The sequence below is a fragment of the Lynx rufus genome, unplaced genomic scaffold (assembly GCF_022079265.1).
Source record: "Lynx rufus isolate CCGP_SWC_20201006 ecotype Redwood Valley unplaced genomic scaffold, mLynRuf1.p SCAF_10, whole genome shotgun sequence".
NCBI classification, from domain to species: domain Eukaryota; kingdom Metazoa; phylum Chordata; class Mammalia; order Carnivora; family Felidae; genus Lynx; species Lynx rufus.
Genome location: NW_025814824.1, coordinates 80716958 through 80743911, shown reverse-complemented (window position 1 = coordinate 80743911; position 26954 = coordinate 80716958). Strand labels below are relative to the sequence as shown.

At 52.4% G+C, this 26954-nt stretch overlaps 1 protein-coding gene across 4 annotated transcripts in view; it reads left to right on the top strand.

The window, feature by feature from the left end:
• The window catches only part of GGTA1 (glycoprotein alpha-galactosyltransferase 1 (inactive)), a 57113-nt gene that overhangs the window by 5488 nt on the left and 24671 nt on the right, over nucleotides 1-26954 (top strand). For all 4 annotated transcript variants that reach the window (XM_047068950.1, XM_047068942.1, XM_047068933.1 and 1 more), the window contains exon 2: nucleotides 23845-23961. The gene's annotated coding sequence lies outside the window, so the exon portion shown is untranslated. The remainder of the gene's footprint in view (nucleotides 1-23844; nucleotides 23962-26954) is intronic.

Here is a 26954-nt window from a genome sequence, read left to right as displayed (position 1 = left end):
CAGTATCACATGCTACAGAGAAATCATTCTCGTAAGGGAGAGTCAATTGATGGAGCTCACTGCACCGGTGTCTTATTTTAAGAAATTGCCAGAGCCACCCCACCCTTCAGCAACCAACGTCAAGGCAGCCCTTGACAGCCCCCTGCCTTTGCTGTCTGGCAGAGAATGATGCTTGGGAACAGTAATCCAAATGACCACATATATTTGTTAAGAACTCCCCGATACGCGTCTCCATTTATTCTTCTCTCTCTGAACTAATCCCCCCCCCCCCCACCGCACGGCCGGCCTACTCCTTGGTACAGTTGCTCTCTCTTCAAGCATGGCGGTGTGCTTTCAAATCGCTGTATTTCTGCACACACGATCCCTCTGTCTGGGAGTCTCCCCCCCCCCCCGCTCCACCCCCAAATCTATGATCTAGGCAGTCCTACCTCTTTGTTGTCCTTTTACTTCCGTCCCTCTGCTCCTGCTTAGTTGAGGTGCACCTGCACCCCTCTCCAGCCCGGAGACGCTGGGCTGCTGTGACCTCCAGTACATTTTGTCCCCGCAGCCTAAGCCTTCCCAGACACCACACTGACTGGGTTTGGGATCGCTCCCAGGCTCCACTCTGCCCTCAGAGTAGGGCACATGTTCCTTTACGTGACATCCAAGATCCCGCACGAGCCGCTCTCCGAACAGCTTTCTTCCCATCACCCTATCCCTTCGGCTTTCTGCTCCAGCTTCAGGGATCTCCTACAGTTCCTGACACCCTCTCCTGGCTTTATGCCCCTGGGCTTTTTCCCATGCTGCCCCCTCTGCCTGGAACCCCCTCCTCCCTTCCTCCCCAAATCCACCTGCAGACTCCTACTCATCCTTCAAGACCCGGCTCAATCATCATCCTCTCTGTGAAAAACCAGTTTCTCCATCCTGCCTCCGGTGAATTTGGCCCGCCCCCGCCCCCCCCCTCCCCCACCACTCTGGGCATCCTGAACTTAACATTCCGTCACATGTGCTCCTTTCTTCCTTTCCCTGTGAGCCGCAGGAGCCAGAGGGCACGCTGCACACGACCACCGCCCTCTTTACTGACCTGCTCCGGTGGTTAAGTGTGGCCTCCGGAGGCCCCCTGCTGAGTGTGCACCCTTAGTAGCTGTCAGGCCCGAAGCAAGACCCCTCACCTCTCTGCCTGGGCTGAACGGTCGGCTCATCTCGCCCCTCGGAGAGGGAGGCCAGGTGGGTTAGTTTGGGAAGTCACACTGAGAGAGAGTCCGGTCCGAGTACGAAAAGCAAAGGGGTCATCATTTAGTATACTCAACCCAGAATAACTTCGAAAAGGCCTTTCCGTTCGAAAAAGAGGAAGTAAAAAAATGTCGTTTAAATCTCCGGCCGGAGAGCTGCTCTCCGCTCGGCTTGTCCAAACCCAGCGTGGAGGCCGCAGAGGTCGGCTGCATGCAATCAGACCCGGCCGGGGCGGAGCTGCCAGGACGCGGCCTCCAGCAGCCACTGTGCTCATTTTTATTGCCACATAGAGTTTCCGTGAGGGAGAGGTGGTGATGGCTGGTGGCAGGGTGGAGAACCCATGCCGTGCGCTCACGTTTCTGGGCGCCGGGGAAATCCCGCGCAGGCATTCCCCGAGGGAGCCGGGTGGTGGGCATGTGCTTCCTGTGGCTCCTCTCTGAAGCCACGCGTGCTTGGCAGATGGCAATGGCAGGAGAGAGCGCGGTGCTGCCCCTTGAGGCAGGTCCCAACTCAGGGGAGTGAGTGATCTGAGAGGGAGGAGGAGGGCCCCGGGCAGAGCATGTCTGGGAAGCCGGGGGCAGAGCGGGGTTCCCGGGAGGATGTTGGCAAGAGGGTTGAATGACACTGAGAGGCTGGGTGGGGAGAATGAGCCCTGGAAGGAGGTCAGCTGGCTATGGGTTGACAGCAAAACCCCGGGGAAACAGAAAAATAATTATGGAATTATTATTATTGGGGTTCTCTACGCTAGTCGGCAGTTTGAAGAGTGAGGTCGTGTTTCTGTCTTGTTTGAGCATCACAAAAGCACTGTGAGGGTCAGAAAATTAGAAATAATTCCCCTGCGTTATGTGGGGGGAAACCGAAGGATGGACTTCTAATGTTTTGGCCAAAGTCTCTCAAGAATGAATGGCAGAACGAGGGCACGGAAGCCAGGTCCGGACTCCAAATATAGTATGGCCTGGAGACCCTGGCGGGGGGCAGGCAGGGAGAGCAAAGGTGGTTCCGAAGACTCAGGGATGCTGGGCCCCAGATCCATGTCTCGCCCAGGACAGGGCTCCTGCCGTTGCTGCTCAGACAGAAATCAACCAGAGAGTGAAAGGCAGCTTCTGGAAGAGGCTAGGCGAGGGAGGCCAGGTCTTGTGATTAGTTCTTAAGGAAAATTCTTAATTCCATCCCTGCTCTTGTCTTCAGGACCCTTGCTTTAAATGTCCACTGACGGGCAGGACACTGAAAAGAGTCTGGGCTGAAAGTGAGGTGGCCCAGCCCCATCCTGTACTGGTGCTCCCAGCGGTCGGAGCCGCTGGGGCCTCAGTTTCCCTGTCAGCAAAATGGCCCCGAGGCCGTGATCTAGCAAACTTCTCTCTGAGCAACTCCTGCTGTTCAAACAGCAAGTGCAACCCCCCAGGAAATGAACACTCGAACTAAAAGCCAAAGGGGCGGAGGAGCTCTTGTGCCCGGAGGGAGCCCAAGGTTGTGGCTCCCATTTGCCAGATGGGACACCGGGGACCGTGGTTCTGGGAGATGCACCTGTTCCAGAGACTCATGCTTTGAAATTAGCTATTCATTCAGCATTCACTGAGCCACCAGAAATTCACTCACTCATTTACTGACACACCCAGAATACGTTGGGCAGCTGCCGTGTGCTATGCTAGAAGGTGGCAGTGAACAGAGACACAGTCCCCGCCCACAGGGATGCTGGGATTCGCTTGAGAGATAGTCGTTAAAAAAAAAAAAAAAAAAAAAAAAACGACTGCACAGCGAGAGCCATGAAGGAGAGCAGGGTGGGTATCACAGGGGCCTGAACCTGTCGGGGGAGGTAGTCAGATAGGACTTCCTTGAGGAAGCGCCCTGTACGCTGAGCCCTGTGGGAGTTAGGGGGTAAAGAGGGAAGAGGGTTTCAGGCAGAGGGAAGAAGCTGTGAGAACCAATCATCCTGATATCCCTCTGGCTGTTCCAGAGCCCAGACAGCCTTGGTGGCCAGGGGAGCACAGAGGAGGAAGCAAGCCCGGGACAACGGGCCAGGTGCCCAGAGGGATGACGCTGTTGGGGTTGGTAGCATCTGTGTGCAAAAGCACTGCTGCCCCCCCTCCCTTCTCAGGGAACCACGAGTCCTCAAGTGGCCGGCAGGCTGTCCCTGAGAACGACTTGCCTGGCATCTGTGGGGAAGGCAAAGAAACTGCTCAGAATCAGGGGCAGGGGTTCCTGGAAGGGGGGCATGGCTCCCTGAACGCAAGGACTGGTCTTCGTTTGCTCGGTTGACTAACTCTTTCGTGGTCTACACGGTGATATTTTGCATAGCAAATTCTGTTTTCAGATGTTTGCCAGAGCTGTGCAAAGGAAGGGAAAATTAATGTTCTTATGTGCAAATTTAATTGAGAGCTTGGGAACTCGTTCCTTGGCGTGCAAGTGCTCAGTAAATGTTTGGGGCTGATGTATTGAGTAGCACATGGACCGTGTACTGGTCAGAGATCAAGGTTGCAAGCAACAGATGGAGATTCTAGCTCGCTGCGGCAGAAAAGGCACGCATTGGAAGGATTTCTTTTATTGCTCACAGTATCCCTGGGAAGGCTAGAAAACCAAGCTGGCAAGAATCAGTAGAAGTTGGGCCGTAGATAACACAGAGTCTTGTATGGCAATTAATTCTAATTTTTTAAAATGTTTATTCATTTCTGTGAGACAGAGAGACGGAGCACGAGCGAGGGAGGGGCAGAGAGAGAGGGAGACACAGAATCCGAAGCAGGCTCCAGGCTCTGAGCTGTCAGCACAGAGCCCGACACGGGGCTCGAACTCACAGACCGTGAGATCATGACCTGAGCCGAAGTCGGACGCCCGACCGACTGAGCCACCCAGGCGCCCCGCATAGCAGCTAATTCTAACTCTCGCTGCCCCTGAGGCCGCTGTAACATTTCATGGGCGTCCGAACCTTCGTGCCATTTCTTTAGGATGTAACACCACTAACTGGTCAGGCCTAGGTGACTCACCTGCATTCCAGGTGCATATGGACACATGGGAAAGTGTCTGACCTGTTCTGCTCTGGTGGCAGGAGGGGATTCCTGGTACTAAGCTGAGAAGCTGCAGAATTCGCCAAAGCCACGAGAGTTGGGGCCCCCTTAGGGCCATAGAATCCTGCAGGTCTAAGGAGAGTCACACAGCTGTAACTGCGGGCAGGAGAAGGCTTCTGGGGAACTCTCAGAAGGGCAGCCCGGCCTTGGTCAAGTTATTGAACCTCCGGACCTCAACGTTCCCAGGTGTAAAATGGGTTGGTGTGGATTTCAGAGACAAATGTGTCTCGTGACATGATGCTATTAAATGGCAGCTACCCTTATCATTATTATCAGTGGAAGTCTAGTATCTTCACTCAGCTGTTATCAGAACAGTTATGTATTTAAAGGAAGGAAACCTAACATGAAAATCCAGAAGTAAGACACGCACTTCTACAGATTCTCTGCAGGAGTTCCTTTAAATTTTTACCTTCTGGGGCAGCTGGGTGGCTCAGTCGGGTAAGCATCCAACCCTTGATTTTGGCTCAGGTCGGGGCCTTACGGCTTGTGAGATCGAGCCCCGTCTTGGGTTCTCCGCTGACAGAGCGGGGCCTGCTGGGGATTCACTCTCTCTCTCTCTCTGCCCCTTCCTTGCTCCCACTCGTGCTCTTTCTCTCAAAATAAATAAACACTTAAAAACAATCAATCAATAAATAAAAATTTTTACCTCCTCGGGACACTTACCACGGGACTTAATTGTATCAAAACCAAATAAACAAATGAACGAATGAATCACCATCTTAGGGACCCTTGATGAATATTGTTGACCAGAGCCGCGGTTTTGCAGAAGCAGACAGATCCGTTTACAGATCCCAGTCTTGCTTCCTCACCGTGGAAACCTTAAAAAGGGAAGAGAAAGTTCAGGCCATGTGACTGGAAGCTCCCCGCACCCCCCGCCCCCACAACCCCAGGGGAGTTGGGGCTACACCGCACACCCTCTGGCCGGAAGAACACAGACTCCCACGAACACAGAAGGCCCGGATTAGATCCAGACAGTGTGACTAGCTCCCGGAGAATTGAAAGCCCTGCTATGTGGTGTTTGCCAGTCTCCACAGTGTAAATATTTACACCATGACCACGTTCAAGCCGCCACTTGAGGGAGCCTACTTTTCTATAGCATTTTCCGCTATGTCTCAACACAATTGGTGCACATAACCTCAGGAGTATACCATGTAATAAAACAATTAGGAAGCGATGGGTTTTGATGGATACTTTCGTTCTTAATAGGACTCATTTAATTATAAGCTTATATAATTGAATTTTTAATGACGGCTGTATTTAACGGCTCACTTGCCAAATTCCTAAAAATTGAACGGTTGGCCCTTGCAAGCCAACGTGAGCCAGCTACAGCACACTACTGGCTTGGGAGGTCCCTGGGGACCCCAGAGAGAGGCTGGCGCAAGGAGGATCCCCAGACAGCAGCTCCCTCACCCCCGAGTCAGTCTCCAACATGTCGACATCTTTTATTTGCTTTATAACCCTTTCCACCCCCGAGTTTATATTATATTAATATATTAATTAATTTTGATAATATTACCAAACAATATTTAATGAGTAATGTATTAATATATTCTATGTAATATATGTTATACTTCCACTGAAATTATATATCCTTAATTATTTGTTAATTACAACTATTAATTTTATTTGCTTACCAACTGGAAGGTGAGCTCTGTGAGAATAGAGTACTTACCTCTTTGGTTCGCTGTCGAGTCCTGAGTGCATCGATGTAGCAGGCCTTCAGTAACCATGGGTCCGTTGAACAAATGGAAGTACGTCAAGGAGCCTTCAAGGGTTCAAATCCTGCCTCTGCTATAAAAGTCATCTTTTCTTGAACCTTTTCCTTCATCTGTGAAAGAAAAGGATTTGAGCAGAGGCCCCTAAGGTTCCCTTCAGCTATAAAAAGGCTCGATCCCTGAGAAAGACATCCCTTCCGAACATGGCTGCCAAAGAGAGATTCGCAACTGAGCATCTTCAAGGGTAGGAGCTAGTGCCTGGGTTTTGAGGACCGTCGGTTTTATTCTTTTCCTCTGTGGGCAGCTTTTTAAATCACTGAGTGCCAGTGACTCTCCTTGAGCAGCCATGACTGGTCCCTGCCCAGCCCTCTGGGCTCTGCTGAGAGCCAGTCGCTGCCTGTTCAGTGGCAACAGATATTTCGAGACCCATTGCATTTGCCACCGGGTGAAATGCCCTTGGGTCAAGATGGGCAGTCTGCCTGGGTGAGTCATTCTAGAAAGATAGGAGCCCAGAACTCCACCTTGGACACAGAGCCCACTGGAGCCAAGTGGGGCAGCCGCAGGAGACAGAGCAATGACCCTGTGTCTCCTGCACCATGCCTGATGCCTTGATGTGGAAGAACCGTCCTTCTTTGTGACTAATCCTCCACGGATGATATTTTGTTAAAATATAGCCAATTGAACATACTCTCAATTTCTCTGCCTCCTCACAGAGGAAAAAACTGCATCCTTCTGTGGGCCACGCTTTGAGAGCCACTGCCCTGGAGGACGTAGGTCAAGGTTCCTTTTCGTTCCCACAGCGGCTGGCAGAAGCAGGTATTTTGTGTCCTGCCCGTGCTGGGGAGGACACTGAGGCCGGGCCGGGTTCTGGGATCTGCTTCCTCTGAGGGACGGGGCTGCCGCCGTGGTCCTCACGGCCGGCCTGGTCCGTGTATGGGCAGGGCGAGAAAGGGAAGTGATCCAGAAGCCAGGGTGATGATAAAAAAGAACAGCTCACACTTACTGGCCACTTATTCACGTCAGATGCTGTCTAGGAGCTCTACAGGAGCCCTGCCTGTTCCTCATCGAGAAACCCCAGTTTTACAAATGAGGAAACTGAGGCACAGAAAGATTAAGAAATTTCCCGGGGCCACCCGGTGAAGGAGAGGTTTGATTCTCAGATACGGGCAGGGGGCGATGCCCTTCATCATGGCACCACACCGCCTCCCGGAAGAAAAAACAGAGCGGGCAGGGACGTGGCACAGTCCCGAATTCAGTCCCCTTACTCGACAGATGGGGAAACCCAGGCCCAGAGAGGGGCGTGAGCCAGAGCCTAGGTGTCCTGCCCTCCACCTTCTGCTCCGTCCTGGGATTCACTGCCTTCAGAGGAACGGTCACAGGGACGCCCTCAAGACTGTTAATCTGCTCATTCTGGGCTGCACGGCCCCTGCGAATGCACCAGGGTGGGGGTGACGTAGGGGGCCCAGGTAGGCACCAGTAGTGCCCTCCGCCCACACTGTTGGAGAAATGTCTTTGGCACGGACTCTCAGCTTCGGTAGAAGGTTCAGAAACTCGTCGTTCCCCCAGTCACCCGCCCAGGCTTCAGAGAAACAAGCCGCTCATCAGCTCCTGGATGTCACATTTCCTGTTTGTGTGCCCGGAATGAGGTACAGCTCTTGGTGAAAGGCAAGGGGAGGGGGGAGCCTTCTTACTGGAATTACCATTGTCGGTGATGGGAAGAGCCTAGAAGGCTGTACCTGAATGCTTCGTTCTGTAGCTAGGGACACTGAGGCCCGAGAGTGTAAGAACCTGTTCTACGAACTTGTCCAGGGAGCTGGAATCACAATGGTTGTAGGTTTGGGTTTGGTTTGTCCCTTGTTCGTTTGTCTGTTGAGGTGATAAAATCATAGAATGTGTGAGCTGGCAGAAATCTAAGAGGTGCCCCATCCACCTCCCTATGTTTTGCAGATGAGAGCCTGAGGAGGGGGTGGGGATGGGAGGGCACTTTCTGAAGAACAGAGCCCTGAGAAGAACTCGCTTTTTGAGTCAACATACAACAAATACCATTGACTGCCGCCTCTCTGCCAGCGAATTAATCTCCGTCTCATGGAGAGATGTGTGTCAATCAAAGAATCACACCTAGGTGTCCAAATAGGGGTCAGTGCCCCAACGGAAGGACGTAGGGTGCTACAAAGGAGAGTAAGAATAGAACGGGGAAGCCTTCCCTTGGGGGGTGACATTGTCATTGAAGCTTAAGGACGGGAAGGAGGGTGCCTGGGTGTGAGGGGGCCGGGAAAGTTGTCCCAGGCAGAGGGGAGAGCCGGTGGCAATGTCTTGAAGCAGGAAGTGCCTTATTTTGTACATGAGAACGCCAAAGCCCAGAGATTGGAAATGAACCCAGTGTAGTGCCTCAAAGAATTTTTCTTCCTGTCCCCTCCTCACCTTTTCTTTAAAATTTTTTTTTTTTTCTTTTAAGGAGAGGGGCAAGAGACTAACACCTAACTAAACAAAGGACTTTGTGGCAGAGCTGGAATTATCAGCCCCCCCTCCGCCATTTCACGCCAAGGGAGTTTGAGAAAACCCTGTATCTGGTTATCCCCCAACTGTGTGCCTTTGAAAAAGACAGCCTTTTTGAACTCTGTTTCTTCACCCGTGAAATGGAGCCCATCTTCCTTCTCTGAGGATTTCACCCAGACTCCCATGAAAGAGCTTTATGCTGGCCAATGTGGGAGCTAGAGCTGGGCCCCATGGGGCTGCTGGGCTCCCTTCGCCTGCCTTCCAGGGCCATCCTTGAACCCCGGGTCTGAAAGAGCCTCTCTTCTCCCTACTGTTGTACCGTAATTCTAAAACCTGCCACTCGGCATTAACTACCTTTGGCACTACTCTTCAGCGTCCCACCGAGACACGCGTGAATCTTGAACAGTGAACTAGGGTGCAAAGGAAGAAGCTTGTGAGCACCTACCACGCGCCCAACATCTCAGTGACGCTTTACACAGGCGACATCGTTTAACCCCTACCATAGCCCTGCAAGGTGGGTGCCTTTCTTCCCACTGGTTGGGTAAGGACACTGCCTGAGGTCACATGGCCAGTGAGGAAGCACTCTGTGGGCAGGCAGAGGGCCCAGGAGCCAGGAAAAGTGGACCCAGGCGGTCTAGGGCGGAGGGCACCCTGGCAGGTAGACACATTGGCTGCCTTTCCAACCATTAATATCCTTGGAATATTTGGTCAACATTTATGTGGGGTGGGGGATGTTGGAGGGGGTGGATTTGCAGTCAATACAAAGGGCCTCTTCTGGATTCTGAATCCTTTCTACCCAAGGACATCTTCCAGAAGCAGACGGGATAGAAATTCACTGACGAAGTCACTTCCCCAGCTGCAGTGCCTTACTGTCCTGGGGAGAACGTTGGCTGTCTCCCACTTTTCTGCAGCTTTCTTTCTCTCTTCAGTTTGCATTTGAGTATCTCCAAGCCAGACAGCTTCTTGGGAAGCTCATTAGAAGATTTATTTTGGTTCCGTTTTTATTTGAAACTTATTTAAATATAGACGAGGACAACTAGTCTTAAAAAGGGGAGGCAGTCTGCCTGTCATTTATTTTGACTGAGCAGCTTGGTGAATACTTGAGCTGGCATCCTTGAACTTGGCTCCTTGTATTAAGTACATAAAGTATTGCCCCCATTTACGTAAAGGACAACAAGGCATTTTTGGGAAGTGTCAGAGAACCACCAGATTTGTTTAATTAAATAGCTGTTTGTCCGGTTTCGGGAGTAATTTATTCTCGTTGTAGAACATTTGAAAATGCAGAGAAGTGGAAAGAATAAAGTGATCAGTCTGCCACAATCTCGTCGCACACACTGGCTGGTATTTTTTTTTTTTATTGTGGTGAAATATACATGACATAAAATTTACCATTCTAACATTTTTTTTTTAATTTTTTTTTTCAACGTTTATTTATTTTTGGGACAGAGAGAGACAGAGCATGAACGGGGGAGGGGCAGAGAGAGAGGGAGACACAGAATCGGAAACAGGCTCCAGGCTCCGAGCCATCAGCCCAGAGCCTGACGCGGGGCTCGAACTCCCGGACCGCGAGATCGTGACCTGGCTGAAGTCGGACGCTTAACCGACTGCGCCACCCAGGCGCCCCACCATTCTAACATTTTTTGAGTGTACCATTCAGTAGCATTAAATACACTTACACTATTGTGCAACCATCCCTACCGTCCATCTCTGGAACATTTCCATCATCCAAAACAGACACCCTGTCCCCCGGAAGCAATAAACTGCTCATTCCCTCCGCACCCCAGGCCGTGGTATCCCCCACTCTGCTCTCCACCTCCAGGAATTTGACTACACACCTCATCTAAGTAACATCATCCAGTGTTCGTCCTTTTGTGTCTGGCTTATTTCACTTGGCACGTTTTCAAGGCTTATCGCCGTTGAAGCGGGTGTCGGAATCTCGTTCCTTTTCACGGCTAAATAATACTCCATTGTATGTATACACCATATTTTGTTTATCCGTGCATTCATCAGTGGACACCTGAGTTGTTTCTACCTTTTTGGCTATTGTGAATAATGCTGCCTAGACATTGGTGTACAAATCTCACTTCAAGTCTCCGTCCTCAATTCTTTTGGGTATAGAGAATTCCATGTTTAATTTTTTGAGGAACCGCCATACTTGTCCAGTAATTCTGATGTATTAGATGCCTTTGTGCAGTTTGGTATCTGGCTTTCTCATTTAATGTTCCATTTTATTAACTATTCTTCAAAAACATTTTTTTAAGTTTGTGTAATATTCTATTGCATTGCTATCCACACTTCCCCCCTCCACTCATTGATTTCTGGACCACACCAAAAGATTTTAAATCATGGTGGTCAAATAAAGAGCCTGGTAAGCAAGCTCCATGCTGTGTCCACACCTGTTTGAGAAATATTCAACAAAGATAGGTTAACTGCCTTTAAGGAATTTAAAATTTTCTCTTCGGGGATTCTTGGATGATCAGCCAATTCAGTAGTTTTAAAAGTTCTTTCTACTCCGGGTAGCCAGAGTGTCTGGGTGGCTCAGTTGGTTAAGTATCCGACTTTGGCTCAGGTCGCGATCTCACAGTCTGTGGGTTCGATCCACACGTCAGGCTCTGTGCTGACAGCTCAGAACCTGGAGCCTGCTTCAGATTCTGTGCCTCCCTCTCTCTCTTTTCCTACCCCGCTTGTGTTCTATCAAAAAATAAATAAGCCTTAAAAAAAATTTTTTTTTAAAGTTCTTTGTAGCCAGGGTGCCTGGGTGGCTCAGTTGGTTAAGCGTCCGACTTTGACTTGGGTCATGATCTCGCAGTTCATGAGTTCGAGCCTCGCGTCGGGCTCTGTGCTGACAGTGCGGAGCCTGGAGCCTGCTTCGGATTTATCTCCCTCTCTCCCTACCCCTCCCCTGCTCACACTCTGACTCTGTCTCTCAAAAATAATAAATGTAAAAAAAAAAAAGTTCTTTGTAGCCAAGGAAACTTTAATACAAACATAATGGTGCATAGAAGCACAGCATATAATAGCAAACAGATAAAAGGGAAGATGAACTAAAGAAGTGTGGATGGGGGCTCAGAGTTCTGCTCTCTCGGCACCCCATCTCCCCCTCTGTGGTGTCTGAGGCACTTTGGGAGATTCCCGGGTTCTCCAGAACACAATTTGAAAAACCACCAGGCTGACCCACCGCCTTTATTTTAAAGAAGGGATGACATCTCAGGACTGGAAGGGACTTACCTGAGGTCAAGTTCATTCTTGTACTCATTCATTTTTTTTTTTTTTTTCTCAACATGTAGCACCTACTGCCTGCATGTTGGAATCACTTAAGAAGCTTGTAAAAATAAGGTTCCAGGGAGTCTTCTGGACTCCAAGGCAGTAGATGTAGGGAGACACCAGGACTGGATTCCTTGCTCCACAGTCCACACTGGGCAATGTGGGGTGCTCACATTCCAGCCCCCTGCATTGTCGCTTGCTTGTCCTTCAACCCTGAATGCTGTTCCCCACCCACTCACCCTTTGAGGCCCAGTTCAAACGGAGCCCCTTCCTCTTTGAAGCCTGGCTGCCCAGCCCCGTGCAGACGGCTTACTCCTTCCTCTGTGGCCCCAGAACAGAACACATCACTTCCATCCCTACTTGCACTGACTTCTTTCCGTCACAGGTAACAAATAGTTCATTGCTTCCAGCACCGGCTCCCCGACCAGTATGTAAGCTTGTATGGTCTCTGCATCCCCCACAGTTCCAGGCACACACTGGGTGCTTTGTGATTATTGACTGGAATTGGATCTGGTACACACCCCGTATTTGGAGGATAAAAAAATCAGATAGCAACTTATGGAAGGTCATGTAGCCCATCAGAGCGGTGTCTGGACTGGCACCAGGTGTCCTGAGGCTCAGCACTCGGCACGGGCCAGCTGGCAAAGAGGACAGCTGTCTGGTCTGGGCAGGGAGCGTTGGCCCCGGCTGCCCTATCCCCGAGTCCGATAATAGCCCGGATTTTCTGAAATCTAGAAAGTTCTGCCTGGCTTGTGATTCAGTGTGCCTGTTTGGACGCCTGCAATTTACTTTATAAACCGTGAGCATATAGAGGATAGGATATCACGTTAGCGCTATTTAGACTGAGCCAGTGCCCAGATGCTAAGAAAACAAGTCTAACGGGGGAAGGCCAGCTAGTCGACCCTCAAGGAGGCATAGTCTGGGCCTGGGGTCAGCCAGCATTATATCCAGAGGCAGCTGCTGCAAACCCTCCTATGATCCCAATTTGTGATCCACAGCTGATGCTTTTCTAATGAGCACACTGGACACTAAAAACTATGGTGTTTTTTTTGGGCGGGGGGAACAAGTGACTTGTTTATTACGATGAACGTTATCCAGGGGCTCACGCTGCTGACGTCAGAGTATTTATGCTAGTTAGGTACTTATGATGTGCGGATGGGCTAACGTAGCGATTATTCTCTCCCTATCCTTGCGTGATGATGGCGTAGGGTCCCTTACCCTGTACCAGCCAGGAGCTCTGGGTTCTGCGGGATCCCTGGGCACAGAACCCTGCCTCTGGAATCCTGGCAGCCACCTTTGCCATGGGCGCCTTTGGCATCCGGAGAAGCCCATAGACTCCTTCTGAGAATGTTTGAAAATATAAGAAATAAAATGAAATAAATGAGATTATAGAAGAAACGAGTCGAGTTGAACTCTAGTTATGAAAATATTAATAGTCGGGGTTGAATTTCAGCCCAGCCCAACGGAGATCTTTTCTCATCTGCAAGATGGGGATGATTTCGGCACCTGTCTTCACAGAGGGCCGTGGGAATTGAGTGGTGGGTGTCCTGTGCTCAGAACACAGCTTGGCACGTTGTGTGCGTTCAGCACAAAGAGTGGCGTTTGCGGTTGCCACTACTGCTGTTATGAACTATTATATAAAATACAGATTCCTGCCCTTCAGGAGCTCACAGTCTGGGTTGGAAGAGTATGTCTGTGTGAACTAGTAATTAAAAGGAGCCGTTAAGGTGTAGACGAAAAGCCCGATGAAGGGCTAAGAGGAGCTCAAAAGGGAGTGACGTGGCTTCTGGCTAAAAGAGTACCAGGTAGCAGCCAAGCTTTGGGGCCGGCCAGGCTTCGGTTGGTTCTGGCTCTGACCCTTAGCTGTCGGAGCTGGGCGAGCGGTACCGTCTCTCTGGGCCTCAGTTGTCCTTCTCCGTAAAATGAGGTAACAGGAGAATCTACTGTACAGGATGTTGTGAGTTCCACCTCCTCTCCTCCAATGATGGATCGGTTAAGTCACATGTCCTTTACTGCATGGACCACATCCCCCTGCTCGTCTTTCTGGCCCACCCGCCCCGGCCGGTTCAATCCCTGACTGCAACGAATCAGGCAAGGTCCCATCTCTGCCACCGTCCCCGGGCTGGGGAATGGGACCGGGTGGCTGGCTCAGTGCCAACCCCAGCAGGCTTACAGTGCTGCTTGGCACCCTGTGCCCTTACCTCCCAGCCAGTGTCCCCTCCCAGTGTCCACGGCACCTGCTGCTAACCCAGAGGGCTCTCAGGCTGCAGCCCCACTTGCTCTTACCAAGTGGTCAGCTTCTTCATAGGAAAGGAAGGCCTTAGAGAACAACACTCTCAACTTCCTTCTCATTCTTTTCAAATGTAGCTGAATGCTCACCTGTCTTCGGGTCTTAAGGAGAAAATCTCCCCAGGACATTAGAGAAATGTTCTTGCCTCCATTTTACTTGTCTTTGTTCATGCATGGGCCTCACTGATGAGGACAGTGAAGGTTTCCCAGAGAAGAGGGCAGACCTAGAGAAGCTCCTGCTCTGTGTGAGATGGGCAGCGTATCAGTCAGGATGGAGCAGGTTATACTGCAGTAACAAACAGCCCCTAGATCCTAAGGGCCAAACCCATGAAGGCTGATTTCCTGCTCTCATGGATATGAGCATCCTGGGCCAGCTGGTGGCTGTGCCCTTCACTCACAGACCCAGGCTGATGGAACACCTTCTTTTTTTTTTTTTTTTTTTGAAGTTTATTTATTTATTTTGAGGGAGAGAAAGAAAGCATGAGCAGGGGAGGGGGCAGAGAGAGAGAGAGGGAGAGAGAGAGAGTCCTTAGCAGGCCTTGCATTGTCAACGCAGAGCCTGCCACGGGGCTCGATCCTATGAACCATGGGACTGTGACCTGAGTCGACATCAGGAGACAATGCTTAACCAACGGAGCCACCCAGATGCCCCTGATGGAACACCTTCTTGTATGTACTCCGGAGCACAGAGAAAAAAGAGCCCTAGGAGGTCTTGGCAATTGAATAGCCCGCTCTTATTATACTGGTCAGACTAGTCACTAGTCCCTGACCCCAAGGGCCCCAGGAAATGAAATCCTACGGTGAAGGGGGAGAGCTGGACATATTTGGTGGAACGGCATTAATGACTACCTCAGTGGGATATTCCCTTCTGTGCCTGAGGTTAGCAGCCTGGGTCGTGCAGACAGAGCCTTGTGAGTGCAAGGAAACCACACCCAGAGCAAAAACCCCAAAGCCACTTCTCAGCCGGCTGCAAAACTGACAACATCTCGGGGGGAACAAAAGCAGAAGCTCAGAGAAGAAGCTGTGGCCACGAAGAGGGCAGGTGATGCCTCCCTGAGAGCTCTGGGCCTTACGTTCGTGGGGAAGGCAAAGGCAACAGGGTCGGATCGGGGAATTGATGCCACATTTGTCGTAACAGACCCATGCGATGCTTCTTAAGTGGAGCTCGTAGTTAGGTGGTTTTGCTCCATTCCTGAGCTCTTTTTACGTTTATGCTTCGGTGAGGATGTTTTTTCTAAATCGGATGCCTCGCTAGCTTCAGGCCATCCGGTGCTCACCTCTTCCCAGCACCGTCTCTGTGCTCACATCAGCAAGCCCACCATGGCCTCCCCGGATCGTTCAAGAACAGTGGAGCCGGGGAAAGGGAAGGACAGTGATGTGGCCATTCCTGGCAGAGGCTTCTGGGGTTTTCTTGGCCACAGATAAGGACACTTGGGAAGAAGACGGTTGACTGCAGCCTCCAGCCCCTCCCTCAGCCCTTCGATTTCCTGTCCTGTGGTTACAAGGCATCTCATCTTGGAGAGATGCCAGACACCTGGGTACCAGCTTTGGTCACCTTACTTTATTGCCAGGTGGCCCTGGATCAGTCATTTATCACCCTTGGGGCCTCAGTTTCCTCATCTAGAAAATGAAGCAGCTCAGGGTGCCTGGGTGGCTCAGGTGGCTCAGCCGGTTAAGCATCGGACTTCAGCTCAGGTCATGATCTCACGGTCTGTGGGTCCGAGCCCCACGTCGGGCTCTGCGCTGACGGATCCGAGCCTGGAGCCTGCTGGGGATTCTGTGTCTCCCTCTCTCTCTGCCCGTCCCCGGCTTGCACTCTGTCTCCCTCTGTCTCTCAAAAAATAAACACATGTTAAAAAGAAAAGAGAAAAATGAAGCAGCCCAGAAGACTTGGGGGGCATGCTTGAGAGTAGAGTGACCCTGGTCAGTAAGGATGTTCCTGCAGCCACATGGGAAGGGTGGCCTGTGAGATTGTTTTTTCTGATTCCGCTGGAAATCCATGCGGCTCAGAGTAAGGGAGTGACTGAATGTTGGGGGGCTCCTGTGTCTTTTCTGTCTCAGGACATTCCCCTCAGTTGCAGAATGCCTTTCGTGGCATGACGCTTGGTTTCTGGGCTCAGCCTTGCACTGGCGCTCCATGAGGGAGAGGCCATATTGGCTAATCCTTGTAGGCCTAGTGGGCCGAACAGTGCCTGGCACGCGGTAGGTGCCAATATTGGCACGAAATAAATGCTTATTTAATGAACGAATAAGCAAGCGAATACACAATTCCCTTCCACTTTGACTGAATCAGTGACTTTCAGACTCCTTACGGGGAAGAAGGAGGTTGGAGACGGCCTTGGCTCCACCCAAAACCAGCTTCCAGGACAGTCACCTTGGCCAAGTCACCTGCCTCCTCCTCTGCCGGCGGAAAAGAGCAGCGCTTACCCTGCTTTGCGGGCTGGGGAGGCTCCAGCAGGTGGGAAGATTTGAAAATGCCCCACGCAAAGGAAGGGCTGGTGGTTTTTAGGACACGGGATCATGGTACACTCTTTGGGGACACAGAGCAGGTGATGCCAAAGCCTGTGAGGGGGAGGTTTCTGGAATAATTATTATTAGGAGTGGAGTAGCTGCCATTTACTGGGCACCTATTCCAACGTCACGCCCTATGCCTGGCGCTTTATGCGCGCCATCCCGTTCACCGTGGTCGAAGAGAAAGGCAATGTTACTCTCATTGTACAGAGGAGAGAGACCAAGTCTCAGAAGGCTCGCATGATTTGCCCAAGGTCACCCATTTAGTCAATGCCGGGCCTGTCTCACTCAAACGCAGGCTTTCACCTCTGTGCCACACTGCCTCCTACCACTATGACGAGGCTGAGACAGACCTTGTGTCTTAGACATCAGTGATGATAACACGAGCTCCCTCTTCCTAAGTACCTGCAAGGGACCAGGAGCTTTATACACATCGTTGCTCATCCTTTCAACAACCCAAGGAGCAAGGAATCGTCCCTGTTTTACAGATGAGGAAGCTGAGGCTCATAGAGTGTGAAGTGATTTATCCAGGGCCAAAATAGCAAAAAAAAAAAAAAAAAAAAAAAAGTCAACAGGGCTGGGATTGGAGTCCAGACCTGTCTCATTCCAAGAACAGGAGAAGAAAAAGCCACCTCAACTAAAAGTTGTTTTGTTTCATTTTTTGGCTTATGGCTAGAGTTCCTGGAACCGCACCTTTGAGATTCATTCTTGGAAGTTTCAAGCCAATTTATTACAAGAGACCTAAGAAAACCTAATGTTGGGGCGGGGGCGGGGGGTGGAATAAGGCAAAACAAGCTCAGGATTTTCCAGTAAATTCTTAGCCTCTGAATGCCTCCTGGCCTGCACAGAGGAAGGAGGGAGAGTCGAGGTGATCCTAGCCAAGGCACTGAGCAGGACAGGTTGAGGGCAGGGGTGGAGCAGAGGGACACCTGGAGGGACTCTGAGCAGCCGCAGGAAAGACTCTGGGCACCGGAGAGGGGGATCCTAAGGGACCAGCAGGTGGTAAACACAAGCCCCGGATCCTAGCTGGAAAGGATCTTGAAAGGACGTCATTGAACTCTCTTTATTCTATTGAACAGGCGTTACATCATAGTGACCCTATGATTTATCCTCCGGACTGGCACACTTTTGAAAGTGCGAGGGGACCCTAAAACATCAACCTGTTAACTGCTCCCCGACGGATATAAACCAGAACCGTCCTAGGGAAAGCAGTGTGAGTGGTCACCCTGATTTTGCAGGGCCTTTCTTGCCCACACCAGGCAAAGGCAAAGGCTGCAGAAAGGCAAAGCACAGGTAGTGGAAATAGGAGGGCGGTAAAAACAGAATAAAGCAACAGGAGAGGGACCCTGATGTGGTCAGGAGCGCTGACTTCGGCTGGTGGACGTGTGTGAGGGCCAGCCTGGGTAGTCTGATGGCAGTAGCTGACATCTACAGATGGCATCTGGGCGTTTGTGGACACACATGTCCCTCTCAGCAGACTCGGACTTGAAAAGTAGAGGCAGTGGGTCTCATTCATTCTGTGCGGCGTGTGTCCCCGTCCCAACGCGGTGCCTGGTACCGAAGAGGTGCCCCCCAGATGTCTACTGATGGAATAAATGCTGGTGGCATGGCCAGGGGAGATGGGGTGTGCGGAGGAAAGGGTCGGCAGCCCTGTCTCTGAGGACCTGTCAGGTTCAGCGGGGAAGACGCGGCTGCACGGACAGGCAGAGTTTATTGGCTGCGTGATCTTGTCCGGGTTCCTCAACCTCTGAGCCTCGGCTCCCTGGCCGAGATGGAGAGGATCGTCGCTGACCACAGAAAGGGTCCAGTGAAATGGTGTATGTAAATGAATGGTGGCCTTTATTGCTGTGATAACGTTCTGGGAAGCAGGGATCAGTGCCACACTGAAACGATGTGCCTTAGAATCAGGGAAGCGTAGAGATGGGGCAGAGTTCCCGCCACTAGAAGCCTCCAAGCAGGGGCTGCCTGGCGTGGATGCCGTAAATGGGTGGCCACCTTTGGGAGGTAGGCTGGGCTAGCTGGACACAGCGGGGCGGGGACTCAAGCCGGCCCCCTGAGAGACAGGCTCTGCCCTGGGAGGGAGAACAGGACCGAGGCAGAGACAGGCCTGCAAACATTCCCTTCTCTGCCTGTGAAATGCTTCCTTGCTGGTTCCAGGGCCTCCCGTGGTGGCCGAAGGAGGAGAAGGCCGCGTGGAACTTGCCTCTCAGCGGTTCTGATGCTCTGATCGCAGCCAGATAAAGCCTTGGATTGGGCATACCTGTTGGCTCTGGCCTCCCACCCAGAGGGCCCCTCCTCCACCCACAGGCTGGGGCCTCCCCTTCTGTGTCCCCTTTTGTCTGAAAGCACCAGCCACCCCTGTGCAGAGGCCTGCAGCCAGGGTCCGTGGCAGGCCTTGAGGGGTGCCGAGACCCCCCAGAGCTGGGGTGCGATGCAGAGTAAGAGACACTAGCCCAAGCTTTTCGTCTGCCAGGAGGCGGAGGGCGGGGGGAGGCGGGAGCTGGCGTGGGAACCAACCGTGCACACTCCAGGAGAGCTGCCTGGAGTCGGAGGCAGAGCCGGGAACAGAACCTCCCTGCCTGGCACTCCCTGGGAGCCTCGGAGAGCAGCAGCTTTGCCCACGCACATGTTTGTGGCCATCTCCTCCCTAGGCGGGAGGGGGGGGCGGCTCAGAGGTGGTCAGATGGGAGCGTGGCGCCGAGCTGAGAATCCAGACGGGCTCCCCAGACTCAGCTCGCAGCCCTCACGCTGCTCTCTTGGCTGTACTGGCTGTGTCTGGCTTTCGTGATTCCTTTTTTTTTTTTAAGTTTATTTATTTACTTAGAGAGAGAGGGAGGGAGAGGGACAGAGAGAAAGAGGGAGAGAGAGAATCCCAAGCAGACTCTGCACCGTCAGCGCTGAGCCTGACGCGGGGCTCGAACTCACGAACTCATGAGATCATGACCTGAGCTGAAATCAAGAGTCAGAGGCTCAACCGACTGAGCCACCCAGGCGCCCCATGATTCCTTTTGTTCCTGGCTCCACCCCCTACCTCCTTGCGGTGCCCCCCACCCCCACCCCTGGCTTCAGGGCAGTGCCTGTTAGGGACGCCCCTCTCTGTCTTCTGTGCTTCCTCTGCCTCAGCACCCAGCGGACCTGCCTGCTCTTGCCTGCGTACTGACAACTCCCAAATCAGACTCCTCCCAGCCTCGCTGCTGAGCTGGTTCCAGCAGGTTCTTCGAACCCAATGCGTCTAGAACGGGGCTCACCGGTTCCCCCCACTCCCAACCTTACACACCATTCTTTAGTAGGAACATCGTTTCACTCCGCCATTTACCCAGAACTTGCAGAGTTTGCAACGTCAGCCAGCACCCGGATCACCGGACTCTTCGTGCAGACACTCATCCTGGGCCCGCGCTGCCCACCCCAGGGTCCACGCCTGGAGGGGCAGGAACGACACCCACGTCTGCCTCGCTCTCTTCACCCTACTGCTCACTGCGATTATTGCTCTCATCACTGCCTTCCATTTTTGGAATAGTTAACATGTATTGAACACACAGGTGCCAAGCGCGTGGACCAGGCATGCGTCGTAGCCTACAGGGCCGCATTGAACATGGGCTGTTGTCATAGGCACTTTCACTTTGGGCCAAAACATACGGAAGTATCTGCGCATGGACTTGACATTCTGGGAGGAGAAGAACGATATTTAAAAGATAAATAAGGAACCTATGCAAAGAAAGTCATTTTAAATCCGGGAGTTGCTCACCGACAAGGCTGACACGAGAAGTTGAGGGAGAATTTACTTCATGTAATCCAAGCTCTCAAGGTGCCCTTTCCTTCATTTATCTCAGACAGCTGGTGCTTTCTTATCTTCCAGCAACTTCCATTGTCTAGGTCTCCGATCTCACCAGGACATGGGCCAGCAGGCTCCCCGTGGGTCTCCCTGGCTGGAGATTTTCCTTCTCCCACCCACCCTCGCCCTGCAGCCCAAGTAACTCTGCAGAGCAAATCAGTAACTCTCTTGCCTAATGTCATTCAAGGGTTCCCCAGAACCCTCAGGATGAAATGCAGATTCCTCGGTGTGGTGAGGCTCCGACTCCTGGTGATAAGACTCTGTGTGGCCCTCCAGCTCCTTTCTCCCCACCGTCCTCCACCCTTAGCCACTCCGGATTGGAGCTTGTCAGTTTCCCGACTGCCCGTGTCCCCCAAAACTTATCACCAGCCCACGCATCCTGTCTCCTTTGCTTTTGCACAAACGGAAGCACCTCTGCCTGTCCTAGGGGCACCCCTCGATCCTCCCCCCACAGGGATGCTCTTCCACACTTGTCCTGCCCCCTTTCTGAATCTTCAAACCCTCTCTCTCCTCGGCTCTGTCCCAGGAAGGTTTTCCATCCTCAGCCGGCCCCACCGGCTGGCACCCTCTCTCCTACCCTTCCCGGGCAGGCTGCTGGAGAGAGGTCCTTACACTTACTGTTTCACTCCCTCGCCTGTGGTTCATTTCATGGTGCCTGGCTACAGATGGAGAAATGGAGGCACAGAGAAGTTAAGCCAGTCGCCCAGGATTGCACAGCATAGGGGGCGGAGCTAGGACTCAAAGCCAGGCAGCCTGCCTCCAGAGTCTGTACTTGTAACCACCACTCTCTACAGCCCCTCATCCACCCCACGAGGTGAGGGAGGATGATTATCCTTGACACGGACGGAGAAACGCCAATTGGCTCTGTCGCTTACAAGCAAGAATGTCTTTTGTGACAAATCTGGGATGAATCAAACGCTGACAACCTGCAGCCTTTTTGTTCTTTGTCAAGAATACCTCGTCCTCGCGGGCAGGATCTTGACCTTCATTGTTTTTCCCAACCGGAAGTGGTCTTGGATGCAAAGCCAGGGATTCCCACACCTGGGCTTACAGCCACCTTGGCCACAACTCTGAGGCCCTGCCATCCTGCCTTGAGGTGTGGCCAGTGGACAGGTACTGAATGCTGGCCGCTAACTGATAGATTCATGGGCTGCTGGGACTGGAAGGAGCCCTAGCGACCATCAGATGATGAGATTAGCCAGCCCAGCCGGCCCAGTGGTGAGCCCTTACCCATGCAGCCTCTGGCCTCCTCTGATTAGCACGTCCGAGGCTCATTTGCTAGGTTCTCTGCCTCTCGATTAAGGAATGACTGCAAGTGTGTGCCCCTTTGTTTTGAGGGTCTGAGCATGACTGTGTCAGGGAAGGAGGAAAACCATGTTGGATCCTTAGAAGTTAAACGTTCTGCCTTCTAGGTTTGCACACTGTGTCGAGCTGTGGTTAACCAGCCTGGAGACTCTAACTCCACCAGCCTGCTGAGTGTTCCCCCCTGGAGGCAGCTTAGGGGAGAAAGCACAGCTCCTCGGACTCGCCCGCTGTGGACCTTGAGCAAATCACTGAGACTCCCAGAGCCTCCTTCTGCTCCCCGACCGCTTTGTGGGTGACCCCGAGGATCACCGAGAGAGGCTGATTTTGCAAATCGTGAAGTGGGAGCCCCTTCTGACCTGTGGGAGGCGTTTGCTTGTGAAAAGGACCGGCTTATCTTAGCGTCTAAGCTCCGCTCTCTTTCCCTTTCGCACTGACGATCGCTCCAGATTTCTAGATCGTGTAATGCAGCAAATCCTCCCTGGACCCGTAGGGAGGTGCTCGGTGATGCTTGGTATTTGTGGCGGGGAACCCAAAAGAAGGAAAAAGTAGGGCCTGTGGCCCTCAAGCCAGGGTCAGGGGAAGACAGAATAAGGCAGATAAGGCAGTTTTCAGCAGAAAGTTTTCTGTTGGTTTCTGTTCTTAGCATTCACACGGAAAAGGCGCATTTGTGATGAATTTTCACCAAGTGGACACCCCTGTGTATCCACTACCCGACTTAAGCAGCAGCATGACCGGCCCCACGGGAGCTTCTCTGGGCCCCTTCCGAATCTCAGCATCACAGACGGATTTGCCTGTTCTCGAGCTTTACATAAAGGGACTCATCCAAGGCTTCTTTCTCTGCACATGATGGGTGTGAGATCCATCCCGTGGCTGCTAACAGCTACAGCTGGCTCATTCTTAGTGCTGTGCCTGGAATCCCGCTCTAGGGCCTTACCGATCTGCTCTGATGATCGTCTTTGGGGTTGTTTCCAGTTCTTGCTCTGCTGTGAACGTCCCGGTCTGCGTCTCTTGGTGGGCTTATGCACATTTGCCGTGGTGTCCAGACCAACAGTGCAGTGATGGGTTGCCAGGTGCGCTTTTGTTCAGCTTTACTAGATTTAAGCATGTTGTTGGAACTTCAGGTGCTGAACGCTGTGGTCAGACAACTCAGGCCCCCGGAGGAGGGGCTGTGAGATTTTGTTAACAGCAAGCTGCAAGTGGCTAGATGAGGCATTGCTTGGTGGGGCTCCTGGACTTTGGCCCCCTCTCCTAAGTCTGGGGTTGCCAGACTATCCTCGCGGGAGGTGAGGGGTGTGGGGCCCCTCGGGAGGGCTGGGGTTGGGGGGGGGGGCTCTTTGCGCTTCCTTTCCCTGCTTCGGCCAAAGCAGTTTGTACGCTCCATCTTGCACGGTGGGGTTCTGAGAATGACTTCCTGTGGGTTTTTTTCTTTTTCTTTTTTTTTTTTTTAATAAAAGTTTTTAGCTGTTTTGACGTTTGAGAAATCCACTGTTCTAAGGTCCTTTCCAGCTGGAAAATTCTATTTTAGGAGCAGGAGGTGGGTGTGGGAAGGGTTAAGCATTATTCAGCCAAAGCGCAGGGTTGGGCCTCCATGACCTTTTAAAGTTCTTATAGCTCGGTTTTCGATGCGGGAGATCTCATAACATTCTATAAAAATAGTGTTCAAACAAAACAACTTCCGAGGTTCAAAAGATGTGGAGGAGAGGCTCAACCTTGAGGAACGTTCAGGTGGCATTTCGACTAGAGTCTTGAGGACTCTCTCCTTCACCCACCCCACCCCTGCATTTTTTTTTTTTTTTTTTTTTAGACCTCTCATTGGCTGTTCCTTATAGTAGTTACTTGGGGTTGTTTGGATTCAGAACAGTTCCCATTTCTGCCAAGGAGTGGGTGACGTGGGCGGCCTGTGTGTCCCTCTGAAGGGTGGTGGCCTTGCCTCCTCCAACGCCAGGCCTAGTTTGGGCCTGTAGTTTCACTCGGGGAGGGAGGCCGGGCCGTTCGTGGGCCCAGAGAGAGACGTCTCAGCCTTGGCATGTACCTCGGAGTCAACAGGCCTGATAAACAGCCCACTTCCCGGGGCCAGCGAGGAACAAAGCCCCTGGCTGCTACGGGATCTGTCTCCCCACCCACCCCCCCTTCCTGAAACAGCTGTTTATTCTTTTGACAGGAGTTGGAACACAGCACCTTCCCCTTCCTCCCGGCCCTGCCTCCTTCTGCAGAGCGGAGCTCAATAGAACTTTGTTGTTCTGCCTTTTACTCTGCGGGGAGAGAAGCAGACGATGAGGTATGTCGAGATGCTGGAATGATTTACTTCTGCCTTGTCGGGGTCCATGGGGGAGTTGCGAGCAGGGTCTGGCAGGGAGGAACCTCGCTCTCCCCTGCCCCTCTTGCTGGTGCCCTCAGTAGTTCTGGAAGAAGACAAAGTCCTTCTCTCCCCCGTCTAGAAGCAGGAGCTGGTGGGATGCTGGCTCAGAGGTTTCACTGTAAGTTCTGCTTTATTTTGCTCCCCCCCTGGCAGGACCTCACGGGGCTGTGGCTGGCTGGTGTGGCCACGGCCTGGGGTTTTCTCTACAGGATTCAGAGTGACAATGCGGAGGCAGGAGGGCTCTGGGCTGACGTTGAGGCAGAGCCCCCTCAGGGCAGTGCAGACACTTCATTTACCTTATTTCTCTTGGAAAAAAACCCTTGCACAGTAACTCCGGAGCCAGGCAGTAAGGAAAAGCTGGCTGGATACAGGCTTCAGATTTCCTGGAGGGGATTCAAGAAAAGGCACCACAAGATGGACTTCAGAGAACAGGTTGTTCCGTTTGTGATGGCTGGAGCGACAATTAGCTGTGTATTTAGTCTGAGACCTGACTCTTTGTTTCCTCCGTCTGTGTTTACTCTGACCCTCATAATGGAAAACATCACTGGAAGCAGCTTTCTACATATATATTTTTTTCCCCACAAATTGCACCATGTTTCTTCCAACGGGGAGCTCTTCCCTGTGATGCCCACCATTTTAGCAGGGGGTGCAGAGAAAGTGGCACTCCCCTCCGGAACCCCCCAGCACCACCCCCTTCCAAGAGCTGGGCCTGCGAGGCCAAGGGTCTGCTTTTCAAAGTCAGCACCGCCCCTCCCCCCAGTTCTTCTGGGTGAACGCAGTAACCTCAGTCTGTGTTAAACCTCAGTCTCCGCCACCAAAAGCCACGACTCTGGACTCTGGCCGTGACGAGGGATGAACAAGGGGGGCGGGGAGCAAGGAAGGCCCCAGCCGACACACAGCAGGCGCCTGCCAAGGCTCAAGCTGGTCCGGGGAAGCTAGCCCCTCAGCGAGTCTAGCCTGTGAGTGGCCAGCTTGGGGTCAGTTGTGACCCAAGCGACTCTCACGTGATAATCAAGAAAGGCAAAATGAGAGGATGTGCCAGAGAGGCCCAGGTGATTAGTCCACGGGTGAGCCTTCATGCTTATTGAGAAAAGAGTGTTCACAAGGGTGGGCACTGAAGCCCAGCTCCCGGGACCGGAATCCCATCTCCACCGAGTTATGCTGTGTGACATTGGGCACGTTACTTAATCTTTCTGAGCCTCTATTTCCTTATCTTTTTTTAAAATTTGTTTTTAATGTTTCTTTATTTTTGAGAGAGACAGAGTGTGAGCAGGGGAGGGGCACAGAGAGAGGGAGGCACAGAATCCGAAGCAGGCTCCAGGCTCCGAGCTGTCAGCAACAGAGCCTGACATGGGGCTTGAACTCACGGACCACGAGATCATGACCTGAGCTGAAGTCGGACGCGTAACTGACTGAGCCACCCAGGCGCCCCTCTGTTTTCCTATCTTTAAAACGGGGATGACACTAGAGTAACTTCACAGGGTAACCGTGGGGCTTAGCGGAGAGACTACTGGGAAAACATTTGGCCCGGGGCCTGGCCTAGTTCCTCTGGGGAGCGTCCAAGGGCCTGAAGTTTATTCCATTTTCAGAGCCGTCTTCAAGAGACAGAAGGCAGAGTTGCACCCACAGTATTAGGCATGGAAGTGAATACTAGGATATGAGAAGAGATACCACAGCAAATAACAAAAACTGACAAATACTTCAAACAGGAAAAGACCCAGGAAAACGACATCATAATAAAATGACGTGAAAACACCATAAAAACCATTAGTAATGCTTAGCTGTCTAATGCACCTGTCATCGTTTGGCTGCATAGTCTTGGATGGCCTCTTTGTGTTAGGATGATTCTGCAGTATCATTTTCAATAGAGACCAAAGGGAGACGAATCCGTCTGGCCTCTGGCCTGGTGAATCAGCCTTCCTTCTTATCACTGAGACTTTAGAAATGTCTCTTCCAGCTTCACAACTTAGCGTTGGTGGTGACGCATCTGTAAATCTTTCGGCTGTTTCTCACCCAGAGAACCCAGCTCTTTGATCCTAGATGGGGCAGGGGTAGGGCGCGAGGTGGCCCCTCAGCTGGGCGCAGAGCTGCATGGGGTTCAAGCCCCTCCTCTTGGGACCCAAGGGGGGGCGCTCCTGGGTGCCCAACAGGGTGCCTGTGGGGCAGGTTGTTACTGGGACCCAGGTGGGCGGGCAGGTAGTGGGTTCAGTTCCCCGGCCCCACCTTTAGCCCCAGGACAGGCCCCAAGGCTGGAATGATCCCCTCAGACAGCGGGAGCACTCTTTGCCTCTAGGAGGCCTTCCTGACCCACCCCCTACCCGCGACAGAAGGTCAGGCCCAGGCTCGCAAGGGGGCAGGATGCCCAGGCTTCATCAGCTTCTGAGTAAGTCAGCCTCGGCGCTCAACACGTGCGGGTAGGTGCTCCCGCCATGCTGTCATCACGTCAAGGAATCCACACGGGCCACGGCACCAGGAGCTCCCGGTGGGTCTCAGTGAACCGCCTTCGTAAGCCGAGACTTCCAGCTCTCTGCTTGATTTCTCTTCCACATCCCGGGTCCATCGACGGAAAGCCCGTCGTGGAAAGTTAAGTCCACAGAACTGGTTTCACAGACGGGGAGACCAAGGCCAGAGAAACTCGTGATCCTGGATTACAAAGCCGGCTTTGTGGAGGGGCTGGGGCCGACCCGTAGGTCCGTTACACCTACGAACCTCCCCTTCCTCGCCTGCCCACCTGCCTCGAGCACCAGGCAGGGGGGGCAGACGCGATGAGCAGCCGGGTCCCAGGCTGCAGGCAATGGGGAGGGAGCGCTGAGGACAGTCACAGTTCGTGGTGGGGGGTGGGCTCACCCTTGACTCTTCTGGAGGACTCAGACTCCCTCAGGTACAGCACCGCTCTGCTCTAGAGCACGCAT